This window comes from Macrotis lagotis, chromosome 1 (assembly GCF_037893015.1).
Source record: "Macrotis lagotis isolate mMagLag1 chromosome 1, bilby.v1.9.chrom.fasta, whole genome shotgun sequence".
Classification (NCBI taxonomy): domain Eukaryota; kingdom Metazoa; phylum Chordata; class Mammalia; order Peramelemorphia; family Peramelidae; genus Macrotis; species Macrotis lagotis.
The window spans coordinates 517,066,807-517,091,473 of NC_133658.1; positions in this window are offsets into that span (position 1 = coordinate 517,066,807).

Genomic DNA, 24,667 nt, shown 5'->3' on the forward strand with positions numbered 1-24,667 from the left:
AGCATTTTAGCTCTGCCTCACCTACTGCCCCCCTCATCATGTCCCTGACTGGGACAAATAGGTAAAAAATGGTAGGATATAGATTTAGAGTAGGGAATAAGTAGTTGTTTAGTTTATATAAAATGTAGAGTTTGTGATAGGTAGAAAAGTGAAATTAATTTGGAGTTAACAAATTGAATCATACTATAGAGAACTGTAAATGTCAAGCTAAAAAATTTGTATTTTTTTCTGTAACCCCTAGAGAACTACTGAGGTTTTGAAGCAAGAAGGTGACCTGGCCAGACCTGTGCACTAGGAAAATGACTTTGGCTCCTGGGTGGGAGACTTTTTAAAGGCATGAAGAGTAGTTAGGAGACTATGACAATAGTCCTGGCAGACAAGCATTGATGATCTCTGAACCAGGATAGTGATGTGTCTGTGGAGAATATGGCATGGATATAAGTGATATCTTAGATGCAAAATTAAGAGCCTTTTGCATTTAATGTTGGTTGTGAAATTTTGGAAAGATAGTGGGGAATTAAGTATGAAGAGGCTTTGGGATTTCCTTCCAGCCAGAATCCCAGTGAGATCATAGTAGATATCTAGTCTCAGTTATTGCTCTTGCTAATAACACAAAACCCCTCACTTCAAACAGCCTTGCAAATAGACTTTTACCTGTTTGCCCTGAGAAAATAATAGTTGATTTCAGGCAAATAAAAGAAAATGTTGATATTGTTTATTTTTAATATCTGTGCACTTCACCAGAATAAACACAATATAACTAGAATAAACACAGAATAAACAGAAACATCATTGAGACAAGATATAGGTGTGAGGCAGAACAAGACTGCATATATAGTGTCCCAAAGATCTCAGTGCACACTACAATGTGTGACATTTTGTAGAGTGACATAAAAAAAACTGAGGTGGCTTAGGTGGTCCAGTGGATAAAGCCGGCTCTGGAGTCAGGAGTACCTGTCTTCGAATCCCATCTCAGACACTTAATAATTACCTAGTGGTATGGCCTTGGGCAAGCCACTTAACCCCATTTGCCTTGCAAAAACCTAAAAAAAATGTCAAGTGTCTAACACTGGATTTGAACTCCTAGTCCTCTTAACTTCAAGGTCAGTGCTTAATCCTCTGTGCCGTCAAGCTGCCCTTACAGTCTTAGACAGGACTGGAACATGAAGGGTTAATGTGATTTGCTCCTGGATACACAGCTAGAATATGTCTAGGCAGGTCTTCTGATTCTGAGGTCAGTGCTCCTTCCATTATGTCACATTGTCTCTTGGAACATTTTGCAGCAAATAATGCCAACATTTATATATATAATTTTTATAGATAGAATTTTACTTGTATGATTTTGGTTTTTGCAATAACCCTGTAAGGTAAGTCATTGGAGTGTTATTATCTCCTGTTTTACAGATGAACACAAGATTTCCAGGACAATTTGCCCAGCTAAGTATTTCCATCATTGCCAGGATTAATGAGAACTTCTGCCTTTAATCCAAATATTCTGTCCATACCATATTGCCTACTCCTATTTCCAGAGTGAGCCTGTGTCTTTTGAGTTCTTTCCTCTTTGCTGAATCATTCCCTAGCACTGGGGGCCTAGTCCTCTCTCCTCTTATCATTCATTTCCTTTACTTCTCCTGGCCTCAGGAGCAAAATGGGGATAAGGAACAAATAAAATTAGGGACAAATGCCCCTTTCAGCTTCGTCATGTCACCTCTTAGTTGATCGGTTTACTCACTAGTTTCCCGTGGCGAGAAAAACCTTCCAGGAAGCCTTGTGTCCGGAGAGGAACAGTTCTAGGAATGACTTTATAATGCTGGGAAATGAGCTTTTCCCGTGTTGAGTTCTTTCAGGAAATAGTTTCCCGGAGGCAAGAGTTGGGGAAAGAATAAGATAACACAGTGCAGATAGCTGCAAGTCCCCCCGCCCCTCGGTCCCACTCCCCCCAGATCCTGGTCCTGTGAAACTTCATTCCATTCTCTAGGCGTGGGGCTGCGGTTTCCTCCGCAGCCCGTGGGGATCCCTGCCGAGTCCCCTGAAGGGTGATGCCCACAGAGCTTGTGTACGCCTGTCGGGGCATCACCCAGACTTGTGCCCGCCTGTGGGGGCATTACCTAGCTAGCTCCACTGTCTGGCTGCTTACTTGTCGTCTGCCCCGAGCTGAGCGCAGGCGATCATCTCGACTTCATTCATTTGCTGAGGCTTCTGATCCAGCCTGTGTTCGGGTATAAATAACCCTCGAAAATGTACCCATGCCTGTAGCCAGCGCGGTTTCAGGACATCTGAGGCCTCTGCCACGGTGTCTGGGCACTCAGTAACAAGGAGCCAGGGAAAATGTATCCTGTTTACTTCACCAGTCTTTGAGCCCAGGGAATAATCAACAGTCGGAATTTCCTACCTGCCACCGGGTGTGCTTGGTTGTGAGAGGCTGCACTTAGCTTTGGAGAGAGAAATTGGACAGACCCAAGGGGAAAACCCAGAGGCGCCTGGGTTTTTTTGGCTTCTGGACCAAAATGGCTTTGGCTCCGTATCGGGCCCAGAAATGGGAACATATTCAGAATAACCTGTGGCGACTCTAGGAAGCAAGGTGATCGGGTTGCATAAGACCATCAGAGCCAGGCAGCACTCCGCGGGAGATCTCGCAGTAAACAAAAGTCTCTGGTATCAGAGGGTGATTCATTGCGCTCTACACAGCTGCGGTAATATAATCCCGCACATCCTATGGCGGGACCCAGCCCCGGGAATGGAGGGGGGGATGTTCTTCCTTTTACAATGGCATCAGAAACGCTCTCTTCCCTTCCCCCTTTCCTTCCTGAGAGGGGAAGTGCTTGTGATTTGGTGGCATTTTTCTTTTCTTTTTTTTTTTTTCCTTTCCCCCATCAGAAATGGCTGGAAGTATCCTGAAGAAGAAATATGTAAAGGTACTACCAGGTAACCTTAAGTATGAAAGAGAGGAAAAGGGCAGGAACCTCCAGTGAGTGATTAGTTAATAAGTATTTTTGCCACTCATGCCGTGCACCTTTTCACCTGGCCTTCTTTTGATGATTGAACTGATTGCCTGATTTGAACGGGTCTGCTCCGCTTCGCTTATGGCAGGTTGGACTCGTTTTAGAAGTAGCCAAGGTAGGCTTGCAGAAAGAAACATTCAGAGAAAAGAAGAGAATGAAGACTCTTGGCTGCTCCCACCAGAAGAGAGCAAGTGTGATATGGTGGAATAAGTCCTCCATATGGAACCAGAGAAAACAGGCTCAACTCCTAGGCTTGCAGTTCACTCCCTGGCTATCTGTGGGCCAAGGCATTTCACCTTGCTGGCTGCTTATTTCCTCATCTGTAAGCAGGTTTAACTAGCTAATTCCCCAAATCTGTGATTCCATAGTTCTTAGTCATATTGCTTTATAATAGTATATGAATGTCAGAATAACAAGTTTATTGTTGTTATTCTGCAAAAGAAATAGATGACTAAGAAGTCATCTTGCTTTCCAGTTTGAGAATCATGCATTATACATTAAGCCAACAAAACAAGCAAAATTTAGATGCTCCACACAGAATGTATTATTTTACTATCTAAACTTTATCACAAAAATGACAACTAGAACAAGCCTAAGGTGGAGACCATACTCTGTTATTTTAAGGGCTTTCCATAGATAATGTAAAACCAAATGCTGGGAGTGTACTTCAGGCACCAGTTGGGAGCACTTGCATTCATTCTATCATTTGGTTTTCAAAGCTTTAATGTTAAAGATTGTGAGGATGGCAGCTCTAGGATAGTATGGGAAGGGCATTGGTGTTAACAGTCAGCTAATCAGCATGTAGTTATTAAATGTCTCCTAGGATTCAAACCTTCTACTAAGAACTAGGGATGCAAAGAAAGGCAAATAAATAAATAAAAATAAATAAACAAGTAAATAATTAAATAAATACCCCCCCCCCCCCGAAAATTAAAAAAACTTACCTCTACCTTCAAAGAGCATACATTCTAATGGGGGAGTAAATATGTGTGTATGTATGTTGGTGTGTATGTGTTTATGTGTATATATACGGAAAGGTAGAAAGGGGCCAGGTAATGAAGAGCCTTAAATACCTAACAGAATATTTTATATTTGGTACTAGCGGTAATGGTGAAACTAGAAGGCATAGTGTAGAGCAGCAGTTAGGAAGACTCACCTTCCTGAGTAAAAATCTGACCTCAGAAGCTTATTACCTATGTGACCCTGGGCAAGTCACTTAACTATGCCTGTTTTCCTACCTATAAAATGAGCTGGAGAAGGAAATGGCAAACCATTCCAGTTTATTTGCCAAGAAAATCCCAAAGAATCTGACAGACTGAAACAATTCAACAACAACACTTGAGACAATAGGGAATGACTGGAGTTTATTGAGCAGCAATGTGACAGGCCTATATTTTAGAAGAATCACTGTGATCAGGCTTCAATGTTTCTTTTGAATTTGCCTGTTCCATTGTCATTAGCATTTCATGTTTTTTTTTTTTATTGCCTATCTTGTATCTGGTCTCTGTTTCAGTTTGCAGTGTTCTTATAATCTAAAGAAAAGACCCAGTGAGTCCATTCTCACTTTTGATTCCAGTGTACTTTCTAGTCTTATTTCATACCATTCCCCTTTTTGTCAAAATAATTTTATTTTTCCTAGGTGGCAGAGTAGATAGAGTACTGGACTTGGAGTCAGGAGGTTGGGAGTTCAAATCCAGCCTCAGATACTTGACACTAGCCATGTGACTTTTGTACAAGTCACTTTGGGTCACTTAACTGTCTCACATCCAGAGCCATTTCCAGTCATCCTGATCTATATCTGGTCTCTAGATCCAGATAGCTCTGGAAAAGAGAGTGAGACTGGTGATCTAGCACCCCTTCACTCAAATCTAATTCTTGTCCATGTCATAGTCTTCTTTGAAAATGAAGGACAAAAACATCTTTGTTCCTTGAACTCATCCTACATTTTTCTACCCAGTCCTTTTCTCAGTGCTTGGAATGTAGTTTCTCCACAACTCAATCTGATGAAATTCTTCTCTTCCTTCAAGACTCAGCTCTGACATCATCTGAGTCTTCTATCACCCTTACACTGCTCAGGGGAATGTGATTAATTCTTTCTAAAACTGTCTTAGAGCACTTTGTATCTGCCTATGGCCCTTATTACATTTGATTCTGGATATTATGTATATATGATATTCATTCTATTTGATTATAAACTTCTTGAGGGCAAAACTTTTCATCCTGTTTTGTTAACACTTTTTGTGTGTGTGTGTGTGTGTGTGTGTGTGTGTGTGTGAGAGAGAGAGAGAGAGAGAGAGAGAGAGAGAGAGAGAGATAGAGAGACAGAGACAGAAAAAAAGAAAAAAAGAAAGGAGAGAGAGAGAGAGAGAGACAGAGAGACAGAGAGACAGAGACAGAGACAGAGACAGAGAGACAGAGACAGAAAAAAAGAAAAAAGAAGAGGAGAGAGAGAGAGAGAGAGAGAGAGAGAGAGAACAGAAAGATAACAGAGAACACAAAAAGACCCAGACATAGAAGTAGTCCCAGACACACTCAGGAAGAGTCACTTTGTCTTGTTCCAGCATTTTTCAGTGTCTAACTCTTCCTGATTTTGGGGGATTTTCTTGACAAAGAAAGTGGAGTGATTTGCCATCTTCTTCTCTAACTCATTTTACAGATAAGAAAACTGAGATAAATGACTTGCCTAGGCTCACACAACTGGTGTCTAAGGTCAAACTTGAATTCAGGAAGATGAGTCTTTCTGACACCAGGTCCAGCAATCTATCCCTTGGGCCATCTATCTGGGAAAAGACATAAAAGAAATCAAAGACATGGAGACACCAAGCTCTATTCAAATATAGAAAAAGACTTGTGCATTCATGTGACTTCTTTTTGGAATCACATGTAACTAGGGGCCATCGGAGACAACCTTAACACTAGAGAAAGAAAAGGGATGAGGAAAGGAGATGAAGAGAGAAAGATGAAGGGAGGAGGGAAGAGAAGGAGATGCTTAACCTCATATAGACTTGAGAATAAGCCCACAGTTCATACTATCTGTATAATCCCAAAGGGGTGGATAAAACAGAGGAACATGTGTAGTTAGTCAGTCAACTAGCTTTTATTAATTAACTACTATACCAGACTCTATGTTAAATGCAGGAGATACAAGGAAAGACAAAAAACAAAAGGCCTAGTCCCTACTTTAAAGAAGTCTATAGTCTAAGGACAGCATGCAAATAATTTTGGGTAAACAAGATTAGTACAAGAAGGAAAAACCAAAATCAGACTATTTACTGGTATTTTAAGTCATAAGTACCATATTTGATTCGGAAGAAAAATCAGAAGAGACTCACTAAGAAGGACAGTTGGAGGCAGAGACTGACTTTGCATGGAAAGACACTCACAGAGAGATGTCTTCAATTGGAGTTAGATTTCCAGGGTGAAGGCTGTGATTTCCTTAGGCATTGATTGTATACTTGGTGACCTTCAGGGTCATCCTGAACTATCTGTAGATTTTCCTCTGTTTTTTCTGATTTTGCTTGTTAAAATAAAATCTGATTGATTCACTGGGGCTAGCAAGCTTGTCCTAGTAGAACTGTTAGCAACTTTTCAAGGTGTTCCAGAAGAGATTTTCTCAGGATTTCATCCAGGAAGCAGAAAAATCCCTCAGAGGTGATCTAAAACTAAAATATATGTGTGTTCATGAACAATATCTATGTATGTGCATGTGTGTGGATATATATATATGTATACATATATATATATATATATAATACACATACACACATTATTATGGAGATCACCATGACTATAGATAGAGAACTTGACTTGGAGTCATAGACATGCATTTAAATTCTGCTTTTTAACACATACTAGCTGTGTAGCCAAGAGTAGCCCCTTACCTATTCAGTATCCGTAGGGCAATTCTACAAAACCATAAATTGCAGATGAATTGTTGATCTGCATTGCTGAATGAAGTTTCCACCTCTGTAGGGATACTTTCACATAGTATTGTTGATAAACTTTAATTCTTCAAAGAGATTAAATGACTTGACCATCATTAGATGTTTGTTTTTGGCTTCAAAGATGACCAATGTCATCATGAGGGTGATGTCTTGAAAGTGAGTGAATTGGATTTAAATGAAGCAGAGTTGCACAGAATTGTCAGCCTCATTTTCTCTTCCAGAGGCAAAGGAGTTCACTGTCAAGACAAAAGTCAGGCAGACTGATTGTGACCCTGGATGCGGAGGATGACCTTGGCATCTTTGATGTCTGACCAAGGTATCATCATGGCCATTGGAACAAATTGTTCTCATCCAACCATTCCCACCAGAGAAATTTTCTCTCTAATTCACTGACAGGTTTGAAGCCTGTTTATTACCTTCAACAGGTTTAGCCCGTCTGCTGAGATTTACCAGGGTGTGGCCACTGAGCATGCTACAGTTTCTTGGAACCACAGGTGAGAATTGGGTGAGGGTAGATGAAAGCTCTTAAAAGTTCTCAGCATACCAGAAGTGCCAATTATGGATCAGGATGATTGGACATGGTCCTGATGCAGTAAGAGAAATACCCCATTATCAAATAGCAATTATCAGAGGTGGGATTTGAACTTAGGCCTTATGACTTCATCTATTATTTTTACCACTATGCCACATTGCTCTCTCATGTATGTTTACATGTATATTTACATATGTATATGTATACACTCACACACACACATAAATACTACATACATATTGGTGGAGAAAGGCCACTAGATTTTTTTTTTAGTTCTAATATGAAAGACAACAGTATTGACTTAGTACTATCATTGGTGTAGCAATGCATGTGGGATATGCTATTTATATATTGTTTTATAATTTTAAAATTATTTGAATTGAAAATATCAGTCAAGCCTATGTGCCCCAAATCCTCAAATTATTGGTTAGTAAAGATATGCAAATTCTAACAAAGGCTAAATAAGGTAAAAATTGATAATGATGATGATCCTGACCATGGCCTCAGCAGGGATGCTAGAATACTTTGGAACAGAGATATTCAGCAAAGTCACCTAAGAAATGCTTTAGAGTATAGACCACGATTGGCCACAATGCACCAGAGGCAGGCTTTATTATAAGGGGTGAAAAAGAAAATCTACAACTTTCTAGGACACCTAGGTCCTGCTTTTTAAAGGCCTCATAGTTTGCCAATTTTTGTCTCTGAGAGTAGCAAGTGAGAGGAAAAAATTCAGCACTTTTTTAATATGATACAAGTCAGTCAGAAACAAATTTCTTAAGATCCATTCTGCTTTTCTAAAGTCTCTCTAACACAAGCTACTAACAATTTATAGAGTTGACACAATTTTACAGAAAGATTAAACAAGGGAATTAAAGTTGTGTGTTTTTTTTTTCAGTAACCTTGACAGAACAAAACTAACAACTTGGACACAGGGAGAATTATTTTCCTAAACCTATTCAATGAGGTCAAGGGTAGAGAAAGTATTACTGCTTCTAATTGTATTATTCAAAGAGCCTCTGGCCTTGGTCTGATAACTACCCCAATTCTGTTGTCAGGGAGATCAGAGTTCTTCCTTGTACTTTGACTTAGTTTCTTTTTAGAAATGATTTTCTACAAAAAAGATTTCAGACTAGGGATACTGTCAAGATATTAAATCTCAATATTTTATAACACAAAAGAGGTTTTAGAGTTCTAAGTTTCTACCTTCTTCAATACCAAGTCTCTGGTTCTAGCTAAAGACTTCTTTCCTGATTATTGCTGTGTTCACCAGACTTTCTATTCCAGTTTGGAACCAGGGAAATTCAAAGTTCCCATGTCAATTAGCCATGGGATTGGCTTGTAAGTGGCCCCCATAGATCTAGTCTGAATGAACAAGAGAGATCCAGTCTCAAAAAACCCCCAACCCTCCAAAAACAAAGCAATCCTTCCTCCCCAAATAAAACAAAAACAAAATCACTAGAGTGGAACCTAAGAATTTTGAGTTTCTTCATCTGTAAAATGATATGGTTAAATGGGAGGATTTCAAAGGCCCCTTCTGGCTCTCATAATCTATGAATTTATAAATCTGTGAAAATGGACATTGAAAGGAGATATCAAGGGATGCTAATAACTTACTTAGTTACTTCCAGTCAGATGATGGGGCTCCAGCTGCTTACCACATTGGTTCCAGACTTAATGTTGAAATGCTATTGGGTTAGCATATTGCAAGTAAGAAACTTGGGACCTCAGTCCTGTTCTAGAATGGATTATTCCCTGAATATATTTACTGAACAAATCATAACACCTAGGTGACTACATACTTGTCCATTCTATCAAGAGACCCTTGTAAGTAAAGTGATTGGCTATTGTAAACTTTGATGGCATTCTTCTATAAGACTGAATTCTGATTTTTGAAAGGATGAGGAAAAAACTATCTAGCAATTTTATTTTGGAGGGGAAAAAAAGTAATGCTGATAGATACCAAAAAACTTCAAGTGGCATGTAGATTGGCTGAGAAGATTAGAAATGTAGACTTGTCCTATGAATTTGCTGGAGTGGGTACTAATGTGTGAATCAGAAAATTTCTTTTGTCATATTCCTATGGTTATGAGTCCATTGGGCAATAAAGAAACACATCCTCCAGGTGGAAAGGCAAAGATGGTCCTGTCAAACTTAGGCCAACTTATAGCTAGATAAGTTGATCAAGGAAGTTAGATATCATATGGTTTACAACTAATTTGATTTATAAGCACCACCAAATATTTATACTGATGGATTATTCCTGAGTTTTATTTACTTTTCCCCCTTATAAATAAATCCTAGTAACATAATCCTGTGAACTACATTATAGTTGGGCAAGGGTCAGAAGGAAAAAAGCAAAGTTGAAATTGGTTCCATTAGAGTTTAGCTGGCAGGTGAAGGGACAGGATAACTCGTGCAACAGGTATCTGATCTCAAATAGCCAAATAGACTCAGAGAGTCAGAAAATTCAGGAATTTTGTTGCTTAGGGATCAATGAAAATTTAGAAAAGAATGAAATCTACAAGTCCTGTGTCCCAAGGATCATCAAACTGATTCCAAGGTACAGACAAAAGCCAAGACTATGTACTAGTCCTTTATCCTAGTATTATTTTTATGAGGCTTCCCCAAATACAGGATAATGGGATGTGAAGTTAGCAAACTCAAATCTACTCAATTCTTATTTGCATCAATTATCTCATTATCTTCTTCTCCATTGAACTTCTTCCTTTTTGCCTACAAATATGATTAACTTCCCTGTGCCCTACTATTACTCAAGCTAGTATCACTTCTCTCTTCTCCCCTAACAGCAAACATTTATTAAGAGCCTACAATGTCCTGGGAAGTGAGCATAGAAAATTAAAAAAAAAAATTAAACACACCTTGAGTGTTTACATTCTGTTGAGTGAAAGGAGTTTACATTCTGTTGAAGAAAACAACATGCACACATATAAGTAAATACAAAATACAGGCTATGTAAGTGGAAAGTGATGAGGTGGGACACTAGAAATTGGGAAGATTAGGAAAGCCTCCAGCCTTTCTAAGCCCTAAGCCTCCATTAATGAGGAGACACTTTTCTGTCACTGAGGAAAGAAATGAAAAGTACAAGCAACAGTAGGTCAGTATTGCTGGAAGCTTGGGCTTTAACTTCTGGAAAGAAGAGTATAGATCAAAGAATAAAAATAAACAGTTTTTAGAAGAAGAAATAAAAATGATCAACAGCAGTGGCTTTAAATCACTAAAAATAACAGAAATACAGGTTAAAATGATTCTGAGGTTTCCTATCACCACCATTAAATTGGTCAAGATGATCAAAAAAAAAAAAGGGGTGGCTTGGTGGTAAAGTGGATAAAGAACCTGCCCTGGAGTCAGGAGTACCTGGGTTCAAATCTGGTCTCATACACTTAATAATTACCTAGCTGTGTGGCCTCGGGCAAGCCACTTAACCCCATTTGCCTTGCAAAAACCTAATAAAATAAAATAAAATAAAAAAAGATGATAAAAAAATCAAAATAGTTAATGTTTGAGGGACTGTGGGAAGACAGGCACAGGAACACACTGTTGATAAAACTGTGAATTGGTCCAGCTGTTCTTGGGGGGGGGATGGGAATCATGTGACAAAGTTACTGCTAGATATAAAGATTACTAGATGCAGATAAATAGTTCAATGGCTAGAGCACTGGGCCTGGAGTGAGGAAGACTGAGTTCAACTTTGACCTCAGACCCTGGACAAGTCATAACCTCTCTTTGTCTAATATACTAGAGAAGGCAAACCACTCCAGTAGCTTTGCCAAGAAAACCCCGTATGGGGGCAGGGAGAGTTGGATATAATTGAATGATTGAACAATAAATATACCTTAGTAAGTTAGCAAACAGAAATGAAGGGTCCCATATATATATATATTCATAGCAGCAAAAAATTCTCCAAACTAAAAAATAATATGTATCCATTAAATTGAAGAATGGCTGAACAAATTATGTTTATGAATATAATAAAACATTTATTGTGCTATATAAGAAGTCCAGTTACTCCTTGAGGAATGTTTTCATTGTTTTTTCTTGGGCGGTTAGGTGGCACAGTGGATAGAGCACCTGGCCCTGGCGTCAGGAGGACCCGAGTTCAAATGTGACCTCAGACACTTAATAATTACCTAGCTGTGTGGCCTTGGGCAAGTCATTTCACCCCATTGCCTTGCAAAAAAAAAGAAGGGTATGTTTTTATTGTTTTCTCTTGCTGGCACCTAGAATAAGGCCAGCCACATAGTAGGTACTTAAGAAATTCTTGTTGAATTGAATTCTTGTTGAATATAAGGAATTCAGAAAAACATGTGTCAGTGTATGAGGGGAGAGGATAGAGTCTACTTTGGAACAGACTGCATAAATAAAAATAGCATGAACTAAGACAGAAAGTAAAGATTGTTAAGGTTGTAATAGATAGTGGAAGGTCTTGAATGTCAAGAAAAAGAATTTGAACTTCTTTTGTTAAGCAATAAGCACTGAAGGCTTTTGAACACAGTGATAATCTCCATTTTAGGGCATAAGGAAGATTATTCTGGTAGTCATAGGAAAGGTAGAGTAGAAGGCACATAATATGGAGATGGAAAAATCAGAAGATTATAATTTTCTAGGAATGTGCCATAGTGGGAATAAGGAAGACCACCTCACACCTCTTAGACTGGCCAATATGACCAGAAAGGACAATTATCAATGTTGGAAGGGATGTGGGAAATCTGGGACACTAATGCATTGTTGGTGGAGCTGTGAACTCATCCAACCTTTCTGGAGAGCAATTTGGAATTACATCCAAAGGGCAATAAAAATGTACATACCCTTTGATCCAGAAACTGCGTCTATACTCTGAAGAGATCATGAAAAAGGGTAAAAACATCACTTGTACAAAAATATTCATAGCAGGTCTACTTGTGGTAACAAAGAATTAGAAATTGAATGAATGTCCATTAATCGGGAAATGGCCAAACAAATTGTGATATATGTATGTTATGGAACACTATTATTCTAATAGAAACCAGGAGGAATGGGGATTCAGAGAAGCCTGGAGGGATTTGCATGAACTGTTGTTGAGTGAGATGAGCAGAACCAGCAGAACATTGTACACTATAGTAGCAACATGGGGTTGATGTTCAACCTTAATGGACTTGCTCATTTCATAAGTGCCATGATCAGGAATAATTTTGGGGTGTCTGTGATGGAGAATGCCATCTGTATCCAGAGAAAGAATTGTGGAGTTTAGGGTGGCTAGGTGGCGCAGTGGATAAAGCACAGGCCCTGGAGTCAGGAGTACCTGGGTTCAAATCTGGGTCTCAGACACTTAATAATTACCTAGCTGTGTGGCCTTGGGCAAGCCACTTAACCCCATTTGCCTTGCAAAAACCTAAAAAAAAAAAGAATTGTGGAGTTTGAATAAAGACCAAAGACTATTACCTTTAATTAAAAAATACCCCTATTATTATATAATCACTTGCTATCACTTATATTTTATTTTTTTTCTTAAGGATATGATTTTTCTCTCAACACATTCAATTTAGTTCAATGTATAGCATGGAAGCAATGTAAAGGCTAACAGATTGCCTTCTATGGGGGTGGGGGGAGGGAAGTGAGATTTGAGGAAAAATTGTAAAATTCAAAAATGAATAAATACATTTATTTTAAACATTAAAAAATGGGCTAGAAAAGGAAATGGTATATCACTCCAGTATTTTTTTCAAGAAAACTCTAAATGGGGCAGTTAGGTTGGTACAGTGGATAGAGCACCAGTCCTGGGGCCAGAAGGATCTGAATTAATATCTGACCTCAGACACTGGATACTCACTAGCTGTGTGACCTTGGGCAAGTCACTTAACCCCACTGTCTTTGCAAAACAAACAAAAAACCTAATGGGCTAATGAAGGGCAGGATACAAATGAATGAATGAATGAATGAATGAATGAGTTAACAATTATTTAAGATAAAAAAAAAAGATGTGCTTTGGAAGTGGAACTCTAACCTGAATTCTGAGCACAATGTAACCAATTAGTTATGAGAGATGAAGGAAAGGAAGGGTCAAAAATAACCCCAACATAACTTCAAACATGGAAGCCTAGGTGAAGATGAAATTATATATACAAATGTTGAAGTGAGAATAAGTATAGGGGAGAAATAAGTTTCAGAACAATTGATTTTGGGGTACTAATGGCACATCTAAGATGGATATACCCTGAAATCACATGAAAAACTATTGATAGGACATCTGCAATGTCTCTCCCATATGACCTTCCTTCTTTCTATTCATACTCCCACATTTTAGCTCCAAATCTTCTCTCCTTTCTTTGTCCATTGCAAAGATCTTCTAACATTCCTTAATCTATTCCATTTTGAATTCACAATGTTCACAAATGCCAGATTCATTTTTTGTCAGATCTTGTCCTTCTGCTAAAATGCCTTTAATGGTTCCCTACTGGCATCCAAATAAAGTCCATTTAAGGTTCTCTGTGATTTGACTACTTACCATATCTTCCACTATTTTCTTATACATGACCTATTCTCCATCCAAAATATATATCTTGCTGTTGGCCAAGGAACTTTTCTTCTTTTCTTTTGTTCATTTTGTTTTCTCTGCCCTTAATGGCCTCTTCACTCACATCTACTGTGGGGGTCCAGCCTCCGTGGGGTCCTTAGAACCTGACAGGAGGGATAGAGTCAATGAAATGAGTTTAGTCAACAAGTGGGTAAAGGCAGGAGCAGGTTGACTGACTGTCAGCTGCTTGGATTTATTTTTATAGTCTCAGAATCATATCAAACAAGCAAACTAAAATCATTTCCTTGGTTACAAAAGTATACAATTTTCATTATTAATCATATAGTTCATATGGTTACGAGTTTGATCATGTAGTAGTTACAAGTGTGATTATCAATCATGTAGTTAATTTTCTTGTCCCTACTCAGACTGTGATGACCTCAACCTGCCTGTTGTCTAGTTTGTTGCTGCATAGTAAAGTTATTAATTAAGCAGAACTTTCCTGATAATAATCTTTGATATAATTTGTTTAATGGAATGCTTTTATGTTTTTGTGCCGCACATGTAATGTTTTTTGATATGCTCCCTTGACAACCTATAGTGAGGACAGTTATGTTTGTCCACCCGTCCATTGACTCCTCCAATAACCAATTTTCCTTTCATCCCTTGTTGGTAGATGCTACAGTTTCTATGACTTTTTATTCTTTCCCAATAAACTAAGGCTATTAGAGTTCACATATCAGTCACCTATACTAACTATTCTCTTACCATCTTTATCATATATTCCTGTGTATGATAATTTCCCTGGAATTCTATCTGACCCATCTTGTATCTGTTTTCCCTGTATATATTCTGACATCTCCCTGGAACTCCCAGTGCTGTATTTTCCAAAGATTTCATAATGTTGAAGCCTTTTGTATGTCTCGGGGAGAGGCAATCCTGTTAAATTTGGACAGAATTTACAGTCTGTTTTATTCAAGGAATTTTTCTGAAATCCTTCCTTTATAGTCATTCCACTATTAGGATGAGTAAGTTTTGCAATCAATAATAGACCTATAAATATGGGTATACATGGAATCCCTATATATATTGAAGAAGGAAATGCTGTTCCATCAGGCAGTGTGACTGCCTTGAGTCTTCTTGCTGCGACTATGTCAAACAGTTTAGAGACCCTGGCTCCCAACAATCTACCTTTTAAGATCCTAGACATTCTTCAAGGCCTAACTTAAATGTAACAATTCCTTTTTTAATGATTCCCTGCCCCAAATTTTATGTTATAGCTCCTTTGAATCCTTGCTGCACTATTATTTTCACTTATGACATTTTGCCTTGTATTACAGCTATTCATTTATTTATCTTATCTTCCTTATTAGATTGCAAGCTTTCTGAGTCCAGAAACTGTGGTATCTTTTTCATGTTTATGTCTTCTTAGACATTTAAACACAGTACCATATACATAGTAAGCAACCAATGAATATTTGTTCAATGAATAAATAAATCGATGCTACTTATTACTTTGGGTGAATCATTTTCTCTGGTCCTCAATTTCCTCATCTATAAAGTGTATGTGTGTGTGTATGTGTGTGTGTGTGTGTGTGTGTGTGTGTGCGCGCGTGCATGCACATGCATTGCACTAAAATGATCTCCAAGTTCTTTTCTAGCTCTAAATCCTACAGACCTATGAAAGGGGAAAAAAAATTGAATGAATGATTGCCTGAATGATAAGCTAAGAATACAGCAAAATAAGCTTCTGTAGTGTATTAGTCACTTTGAATTTTTTCAATTCGTGCCTGGAGGGTTGGGAAGGAGGCAGGAGGATTATAATGGGGAGTAGGGCTGGGAATAGATATTCAATTTGATGCTTTGTATTATTATTTGATTTTATTGTTGCTTTTTTTAAAGGGTAAAAATCTTTGCCCGTGCAAAGTCTGATTGAAATACACCTATGATCTGGGTTTAAAGTTTAACCCAAAGTGTAAAATAGACAGAGTATGGAGTGGGTCAAGTTTGCTCCCCTACTTAGAATGTATTGTGGTATCTGCCTGAGGCCTTTCTTTGGTTCAGTCACAGAGTCAAAACTAATATTTTGGGAAAACTGGGGTGAATTTCATTAAAAAGTACTCTGGGAGGGTGGCTAGGTGGCGCAGTAGATAGATAGAGCACCACCCCTGGAGTCAGGAGTACCTGAGTTCAAACCTGGCCTCAGACACTTAATAATTAACTAGTTATGTGGCCTTGGGTAAGCCACTTAACCCCATTACCTTAAAAAAAAAACCTAAAAAAAAGTACTCTGGGGAAACTTTACAAAATCTATCCTAAGCAATTAACATGGAAACCACTTTCAAAATAAATGATTTAGACATATATTATAAGTAAGTTCAAGGAACATGGGAAAATGAATCTGTTCAATCTATGAATAAGGAAAGAATCTATGACGACAAGCTAGAGAGTAAGGGAATCACAGTAAGTAAAACAGTTGACTTTGATTACATGAAAAGCTTTGACACAAATAAAGCTAGTACAGCCAAAATTAGAGGGAAACCATGAAAATGAGAAAGTTTTCTGATAAATGCCTCATTTTGCAAATATATATAGAGAACTGAATCAAATTTATAAAAACAAAAGCCATTTCCCAGTTGATAATGGTCAAACAATAGTCACATTAAAAATTTATCTAAATTGCTACTGATTAGAGAAATGAAAATTAAAACAACTCAGAAACTACCTCACATATATCACATTGACTAACATGACAGAAAAGGAAAATTATAAATGTTCAAGGGGATATGGAAAAATTGGGACAGTAATGTACTATTGGTGAAGCTGTGAACTGATCCAACCATTCTGGAGAGCAATTTGGAAGCATGCCCAAAGGGCTATAAAACTGTGCAGGTCTTTTGGCTCATCAACTCCTCTTCTAGTTCTCTATCTCAAAGATATCAAAGAAAAGGGAAAAAAGATCTCTTTGCACAAAAATATTTGTAGCATCTCTTTTTGGAATGGCAAAGAAAGGGAAATTGAGGAAATGCCCATTAATTCAGGAATGGCTAAACAAATTGTGGCATATTCATATGATCAAATATTATCATCCACTATAATAAATGATGAGAAGTATGGATTCAGAAAAGCCTGAGAAGACTTATATGAACTGATACAAAATGAATTGAGCAGAACTAGGAAAACATTGTACCTAATAATAGCAATAATAAAAGAATGTCCAACTGTGAAAGACTTAGCTACTTTGATCAAGACAATGATCCAAGACCATTCCAAAGGACTCATGATGAAAAATGCTATGCTTATTCAGATAGAGAACTGATGAACTCTGAATGCATAACGAAAGATATTTTTTTTGATTTATTTTTATTTTGTTTCTGTTTACTTTGGCAACAGAGCTAATGTATAAATATGTTGACATGACCTCACATGTATAATTGATATAAAATTGCTTACCTTCTCAGGGAGGGGGGAGACAGAAGGGAAGGAGAGAATTTAGAATTCAAAATTTTAAGAAATTATTTTCAAAAATTTTTATATATGACTGGAAAAATTCAATAAAATAAACAAACAATTTAAAAACAATTTTAAATCAACTTTTGGAAAAATTCAGTTGTCAGTAAGCGGAAAGAGACTAAGAAGACATATTAAAGACATAGTCTTCCATATGAGATGGAAAGATCTCAGTTGGGATACTATAACCTAGACAAAGGTGTGTCATTGGAAAGATTCCTGTTTTAACCAGTTAATCTTGCTAACTAGGTTTTAAACTCAGTTGTTTCTGTGTGCTGAAGTGTAAAGGCTGTCAGCACTCTAGGACAAATCCCAGATTACCCTCCCTAGTTACAGTTCTGTTCAGGCAGTCCCGAGATGCTGAGGAAGTGTTACCAGAACTAAGATCAGAAGAAGATAGCATTGATGACTGCCATAGATTAAGAATAATGGGGAGGACAATACAGAGTCTGAGGATTTTCAGATGTGTTCATGAATCTATTGAGATTTCATTTGGATGTGTTGATTGGTATTTTTTCAAAAGGTACACAGTTTTAGGACTGGACTGGAAACAAATGGCTCAGGAATGTCAAGGCAGAGCTCTGGGCACAACTACAAACAGATTAGCTGTTTGTCTTGGCAAAGTGTCCCAAGGGAGGTGCCCATCTAGCAGGATAAATGACTATGTAGATTGACCCTGACATTCCCAAGTCTATGCTATGAACAAACTAGCTTCTCCTCCAACAGCTGAAACCTTGAGCTTCACCACTCACACCAATGGCATCCAGGACACCCTGTGTTTATATAGCTTTATCAACTTGAGGCATGGACTTAGCAACCCTGAAGGTCTGCTCAGCCCTCCAGTGAATGTGAGAGCTGGTCCTTGATTCCAGCAGGGTCTACCAAGCTAGAAAGCTAAATTTGGAGAGTTTGAGTCACAGCCAGGGATAGAACGGAAGAAGACTATGAATGCCCTCCAGAAAACAAAATAATTATAAATCCTATGGCTCACATTTTAAATGTGTGTTACAATTTTTGAAACCATCTCTAAACAGTCCTATGACCATTGAGTTTAGAGTAAGAGGGCATAGATTGAAATCTTTCTCTATGGTTTATTAATTTTGTGACTCTGAGGATCACTCTCCTTATCTTTGAGCCTGTGTCCTTATTTGTCCATTACAGGTGTAAAAACAGATCTAAAAGAGGTAGAAATAAATTTTTCCATAGTTACATAATGAGAAAATGTCAAAGCCAGGACCTGAATGAACTCAGGACTTTTGAGTTTTAGTCTAGGACTCTTTCCCCTAGCAGCTTATATTCAAAAGTTCTTGGGCTACAAGAAAGGACTAGAAATCAAAAGATCTGCCTGTAGACCCAGCTCTGCTATTAACTGTGTGATTTGGGGGAATTCATTTCATCCCTTTGAGTTTTAGTTTCTTTATCTGTAAAATGAAGGTCTGAGCCAAATAACCTCTAAGTCCTGTCATTGTATGAGTCTATGCAATTTTCATTTGTATATAACTTTATTTCCTATTCCCTTCTACTAATCATAGGATAAAGATAACATATAGTGGAGAGAACAGATCAGGGCTTGGGGATTTCTTACTTTTTTTCTTTTCCTTTATCACCAGGAGATAAATATAAGGAAAGAGCTTTTTGAAAGACTTAGGGGGAAGCTGGTGGTGTGATAGATAGAATGCCAGGAGTCAGTCAGACCTGAGTTCAATTCTGTTCTCAGAGGCTTACTAGCTGTGTGATGCTGGGCAAGTTGTTTAACTCCCGATTGCCAAGAAAGAAAGGAAGAAAGAAAAGAAGGAAATAAGGAAATAAGAAAGAAAGAATTAGGAACTCACAATCAAAATGGAGAAAACATACAAACATCTGTACACAAAGAAGCTAAATATAGATAAAAAGAAAACAGGAAGAAAGCATTTGAATTAAAAGAAATTGAGAGGCTTCCTATAGAAGATGGGATTTAATCTGAGATTTGAAGAAAGTCAGGAAAGACAAGAGATGGAGATTAGAGTATTCCAGGCATGGAGTCAGCCAGTATCTTGTGTGAAGAACAGCAAGACCATTGGATTCAGTAGAATGTGGTGTAAAGAGTAAGAATCCTGGAAAGGTAGGAATGAGAAGAGGTTGGAATGGCTTCAAATGACTGAGGATTTTGAATTTAATCTTGGAGATGATAAAGAGTGACTGGAGTTTATTGTGTGTGTGTATGTTAATGTATAGGAGTGTGAGAAGGTTGGACCTGTGCTCTGGAAAAATTTTTTTGGTGATTGAATGAAAGATGGAGTGGATGTGGGAGAGACTTGTGGCAGGAGAGCAAATAGCAGTTCAAGGATGAGAAGACAACCTACACTAGTGTGGGGGCAGTATCACAGGAGAGTAGGTGATATAGTCATGGAATGTTACAAAGGTGATAATTGACAGACCTTAATAACAAATTAGATTTAGGGGGTGAGGAGTGTTTTTTTAGAGTTTTTTGGTTTTCTTAGTGGGATGAAGAGTGCTAATAAGGATGATACCTAGGTTTTGAATTGGGGTGACTGGACGAGTGGTGTTGATTCAACAGTAATAGGGAAGTTGGGAAGGGGAGGAATTGGGGAGGAAAGACAATGAGCTTATCTTAAGACATGTAGAATTTAAGACGTCTATGAGACATACTTCAGTTTGAGATGTTGAGATGTCTAATGAGCATATGGAAATGGGAAATTGGAGGTCAGAAGAGAGGTTAAGGCTAGAGAAGTATATTTAAGAGTCAGCATAGAGATGATAATGAATATATAGGAGTTGATGGGATCACCAAGAAAAGTTATATAGAAGAAGAGAACAGGACAGAGCCCTATGTGATACCCATGGTGTGAGTGTGACTCAGATTGATAAAGATCCAGTAAAGAAGACTGATGATGAATAGCAATCAAATAGGAGGAGAATCTGAAAAGAACAGTATTCTGAAAATTTAGAGAGAAAAAGATCAAGAAGAGGGTGATCAACAGTATTATAGGCTACAGGATGAAAATTGAGAAAAAAATCATTGGATTTAATAAATAAGAAGTCATTGGTCATTGGTTTTGGTGGAATGATGAGATAAGAAACCAGACTTATACAGACTAAGAAGAAAGGAGAAGAAGTAGAGGAACCTATTATTGATGTTTTTCTCAAGGAATTTAGCCATGAAAGGTAGGAGAAGTTGTCATTGTTTCCCTTGTTCTTTTTTTATTTTTTTAGCTTATACTATAGTTTTCACTGTTCTTAGGTCAAATAATTTGCTACAAAAGTTGAAATTTGAAAGTCTGGCTATTTGGAGATGACTGGTATGCAAAAATATATGAATAAAAATAACTTTCTTTTTTTGGTAATAAAAATACAAATGAGCAATTTTAATGAAAACACATGTAATGCATACATAATATTTTCTGGAAATTACTTCCCTATCTTTCTTTTTTACTCACAGGTTGATTCCCTAGAGCTGGTTTATCTAACCCAAGGCCTACACATGTATGCAAACTTCAAAGCCTATTCATGTTGCATTTTATTATTATATATAGGCTACCTTATAGTCATAAATAAAGATTAAAATTCAATATGTGGCCCTTGACAAATTTTTGTTAGGTGATGCAGCCCAGAAGAACTAAAAGGTTGGATACCTATGCCCTTGAGCGGAGGTAGGGGGAACTTTTGTCTGCCAAGGGTCATTTGGCTATTTGTACCATCATTTCCATGCCATACAAATGATCAATTTAAAAATTAACCTATAATGGGGTGGCTAGGTGGCACAATGGATAGAGCACTGGCCCTGGAGTCAGGAGTACCTGAGTTCGAATCCAGCCTCAGACACTTAATAATCACCTAGCTGTGTGGCCTTGGGCAAGCCACTTAACCCCATTTGCCCTGCAAAAACCTAAAAAAAAAATTAACCTACTAGATTTGGTCAAACATTTAACTAATTCACCCCTAAGAAGCAATTTGATTTATTGAATTTTGATTTATTGAATTCAGTTGCCTTGACAGCACTTAATGATTTCTCAGATCTTAAATTGTGGCCTGCAGCCAGAAATTCCCCATCCCTGCCCTAGAGAATGATTCTAATCTTGAATTCTAGGGGTAAAATTGTGTGACTTTGTTCCTAAGTTATAGCTCCCTAGTCCCTATCAATGTACTTTCCTTGAGTTAACAAGTAGCTACCAGACCCAATTAATTCCCAACAAAGATTTTTACTCAGTGGAAATAAGAGAAACATTCCCTTCCTAAGACACCTTATCCTACAAATGCACACATTATCAGTGGGAAGATTGTGGTAAAATTTTAAGCACTGTGATACTGGAATATTTACACAGGTTACATATATGGCAGAGGCAATGATTGATAACCCTTGGCAAGGGCCTGAAAGCCCTTTCCTTCATAGTCTTAACATAATTCCCTTTGGCTGAAGTATCAATGGTAGTTGGGTTGCTCAGTTGAGTTCCCAGGGAAGAGGCTCCTCTCCTAAGTCTTTCTTCTTGGCTGCCTATGGTTGTATTCCTTTAATCTGTTTCCTCCTTCTGGTGACTGTTTCTCTGTATTCTGTCTAACTGCAGTATATGTCTCCATTTCTTCATAGATACAAGGTCTTCTACTACTCCCTTTAAAGGAGCATCCCTTTAAAGTCATTCAAATAATGTTTGGGGGAGGAGCAGATATCTTTTCCTCTTCCTCACATAGAGATATCCCCCATATAATTTCCCTACAAGGGAGTTGCTAATTCATATGCTAGCCAATAGAATCAATCCCTTATCTTAATCAATGAAGAGTTTATACCTCATAAAGGAATCACTCAGGTCATATACATTGTTTAATAAATTAAAATTTTAACTTGTGATTATATTCAACATCAGTTGAACAGAAGGACAGAGATATTTATTACATATGTATGTGGGGATATATATATATATATATATATATATATATATATATATATATGCACATACACATATATACATGTAAATATAATTTTAGTTTACATTGAGTGTAGAAAATTCCATTTCCAAAGGAATTTTACAGAAAAATTATTTGTAAAGGAAAGCAAAAATTTAAAATCAGACTGGTTTTCCAAACTGGAACATGATCTTGTCCCATTCAGATCTTAGGTTGGCAGCACTACTCTGTTTTCTTCATCAAAAGGAGAGTGGGATAGTGGAATATAAAGGGAGAGGGGATGGGGAGGAAAGAGGAAGGCCACCTTTTCATCACAGTAACAGAGAAAAAAAATATAGGAATTCTTGGGAATGACCTCCATAGTCTCACTTAAGTATGAGGTAAGGTCCTCTGCTAAGAGTGGTGGTAATGTTGATGGTATGAAAAGCTTGAAGAAAGATCAGAAGGTTCAGAACTACCATTATGGGGAGTTTCATATTCAAATGAGGAGAAATAAAAAGGTTATTTGGCTGTAGTGAGAGCCCAATGAAATCTGGCAACATATTTTTTTAGCAGGCCCATCCTGGTCATGAACAATCTTTTAAGGATTATTTTGCATTAGTCCCCTTCCCAAGTGCTTTGATCCAGTCTTACTGTCTTCCTTACTATTCCTTATACACTACATTCCATTGCTACTTCTAGACTTTTGCCCTGGATTCCCTTAAGCTTGGAATGGCAACCTTTCTCAACTCCCTGAATTAGAATTTCTACTTTCCTTTCAAGCTTAGCTCAAAGCTACTTCTTGCATCAGGCCTTTCCAGATTCTTCCAACTTAAAGTCCATCATTATCTTGTATTCATTTCATTTATTGTTGTAGACATGTTGTTTCCTTCAATAGAATGTTAATTCTTGTCCTTCCCTTTTGAAGAAGACCAAAATGACATCACTATGTTAGAGACAAATTGCAGTGTGTTCTGACTATGATCAGACCATCACGAGCTCAGAATGTTCTATCACAGGTCAGGCACAAATAGTCCATGTGAACAACTATGGAAATTACTCTAAACTTATCTATCTCATGTTTCCTTTGAGCTACTTCAGTTCTGCCTTGTTCATAGAGCACAGCATCTGATATGGGCACACCCTGTGGGCAGTCCTGTGCCAGTGTCCCCTTGCTGCACAATGAATTCTCAAATTCTTAAGAGAGACCTCAGGGTGTCCCTGTATCACTGCTTCTGATCTCCTTGTTAGTGCTTGCCCTGTGTGAATTCTCCATAAAAGTCTTTTTGACAAGCATACATCTGGCATTCTAATAACACGTCTAGCCTATTCTTTATGTAGTAACGTTTGAATGCCTGACCTCAGTCAAGGAAAGGACCTCAGTATCTGGTGTCTTCTCCTGCCAGGTTTCCTAAGACAATTTAAATGGAGGCAAATCAGTGTCCTGGCAAGGCCATGGTTGACTGTCCAAGTTTCACAGGTTCTGTAAACTTTTAGTTTGGTAGTCAGTCTAATACCTCTTCCTTCCCACACTTTCTTTTAGAGCCTCCCAAATACTGAGCTAGTTCTGGCAATATGTGTATTGACCTTATTATAAATATGTACTTCCTTGAAAAGTATACTGCCAAGGTAAAACTTCTCCCTTTGTTATAACTGATAGTTCCACATATGGATGTGTGGCTGATGGAAAACCTATATTTTCTTGGTGTTAATTGTTACACCAAAGTTAGCACAAACAGCTGAGAATTGATCCATACTTTGTTATATCTCAGCTTCAGAGCCTGCATTGTGTACATTGTCATCTGCAGAGGGAAAAAAACCATGCACCAACACTCCTTCCACTTTGGTCTTGGTTTTTAGCCTTTTCAAGTTGAAGAATTTACTGACAGTGCCATAACTAACCTTGATGCTGTGTTCATCCTTAGTGAAGGCATTTGACAACATGGCTGAAAATATCATGCTAAAAGAGCATGGGAGCAGGTATACAGCTGTGTTTTGCTTCATTGGTGACTGAGGAATCATGAGAATATCATCCACTATCCAGAACCCAGGAACACATGCCATCATAAAGCTGATGTACAATACTGATGAACTTCTCCAGGCAGCCACATTTTGACATAATTTTCCATAAGTCCTCATGACTGATGGTATCAATGGCCTTAACCAGATCTACAAACATTGTAGACCTCTGTTCTGCTCCTGGTATTTTTCCTAGAGTTGCTGGGCAGCAAACACCATATTGACTGTTCCTTGACCTTTTCTGAAGCCATATTGGCTCTCAGGTAGGTAA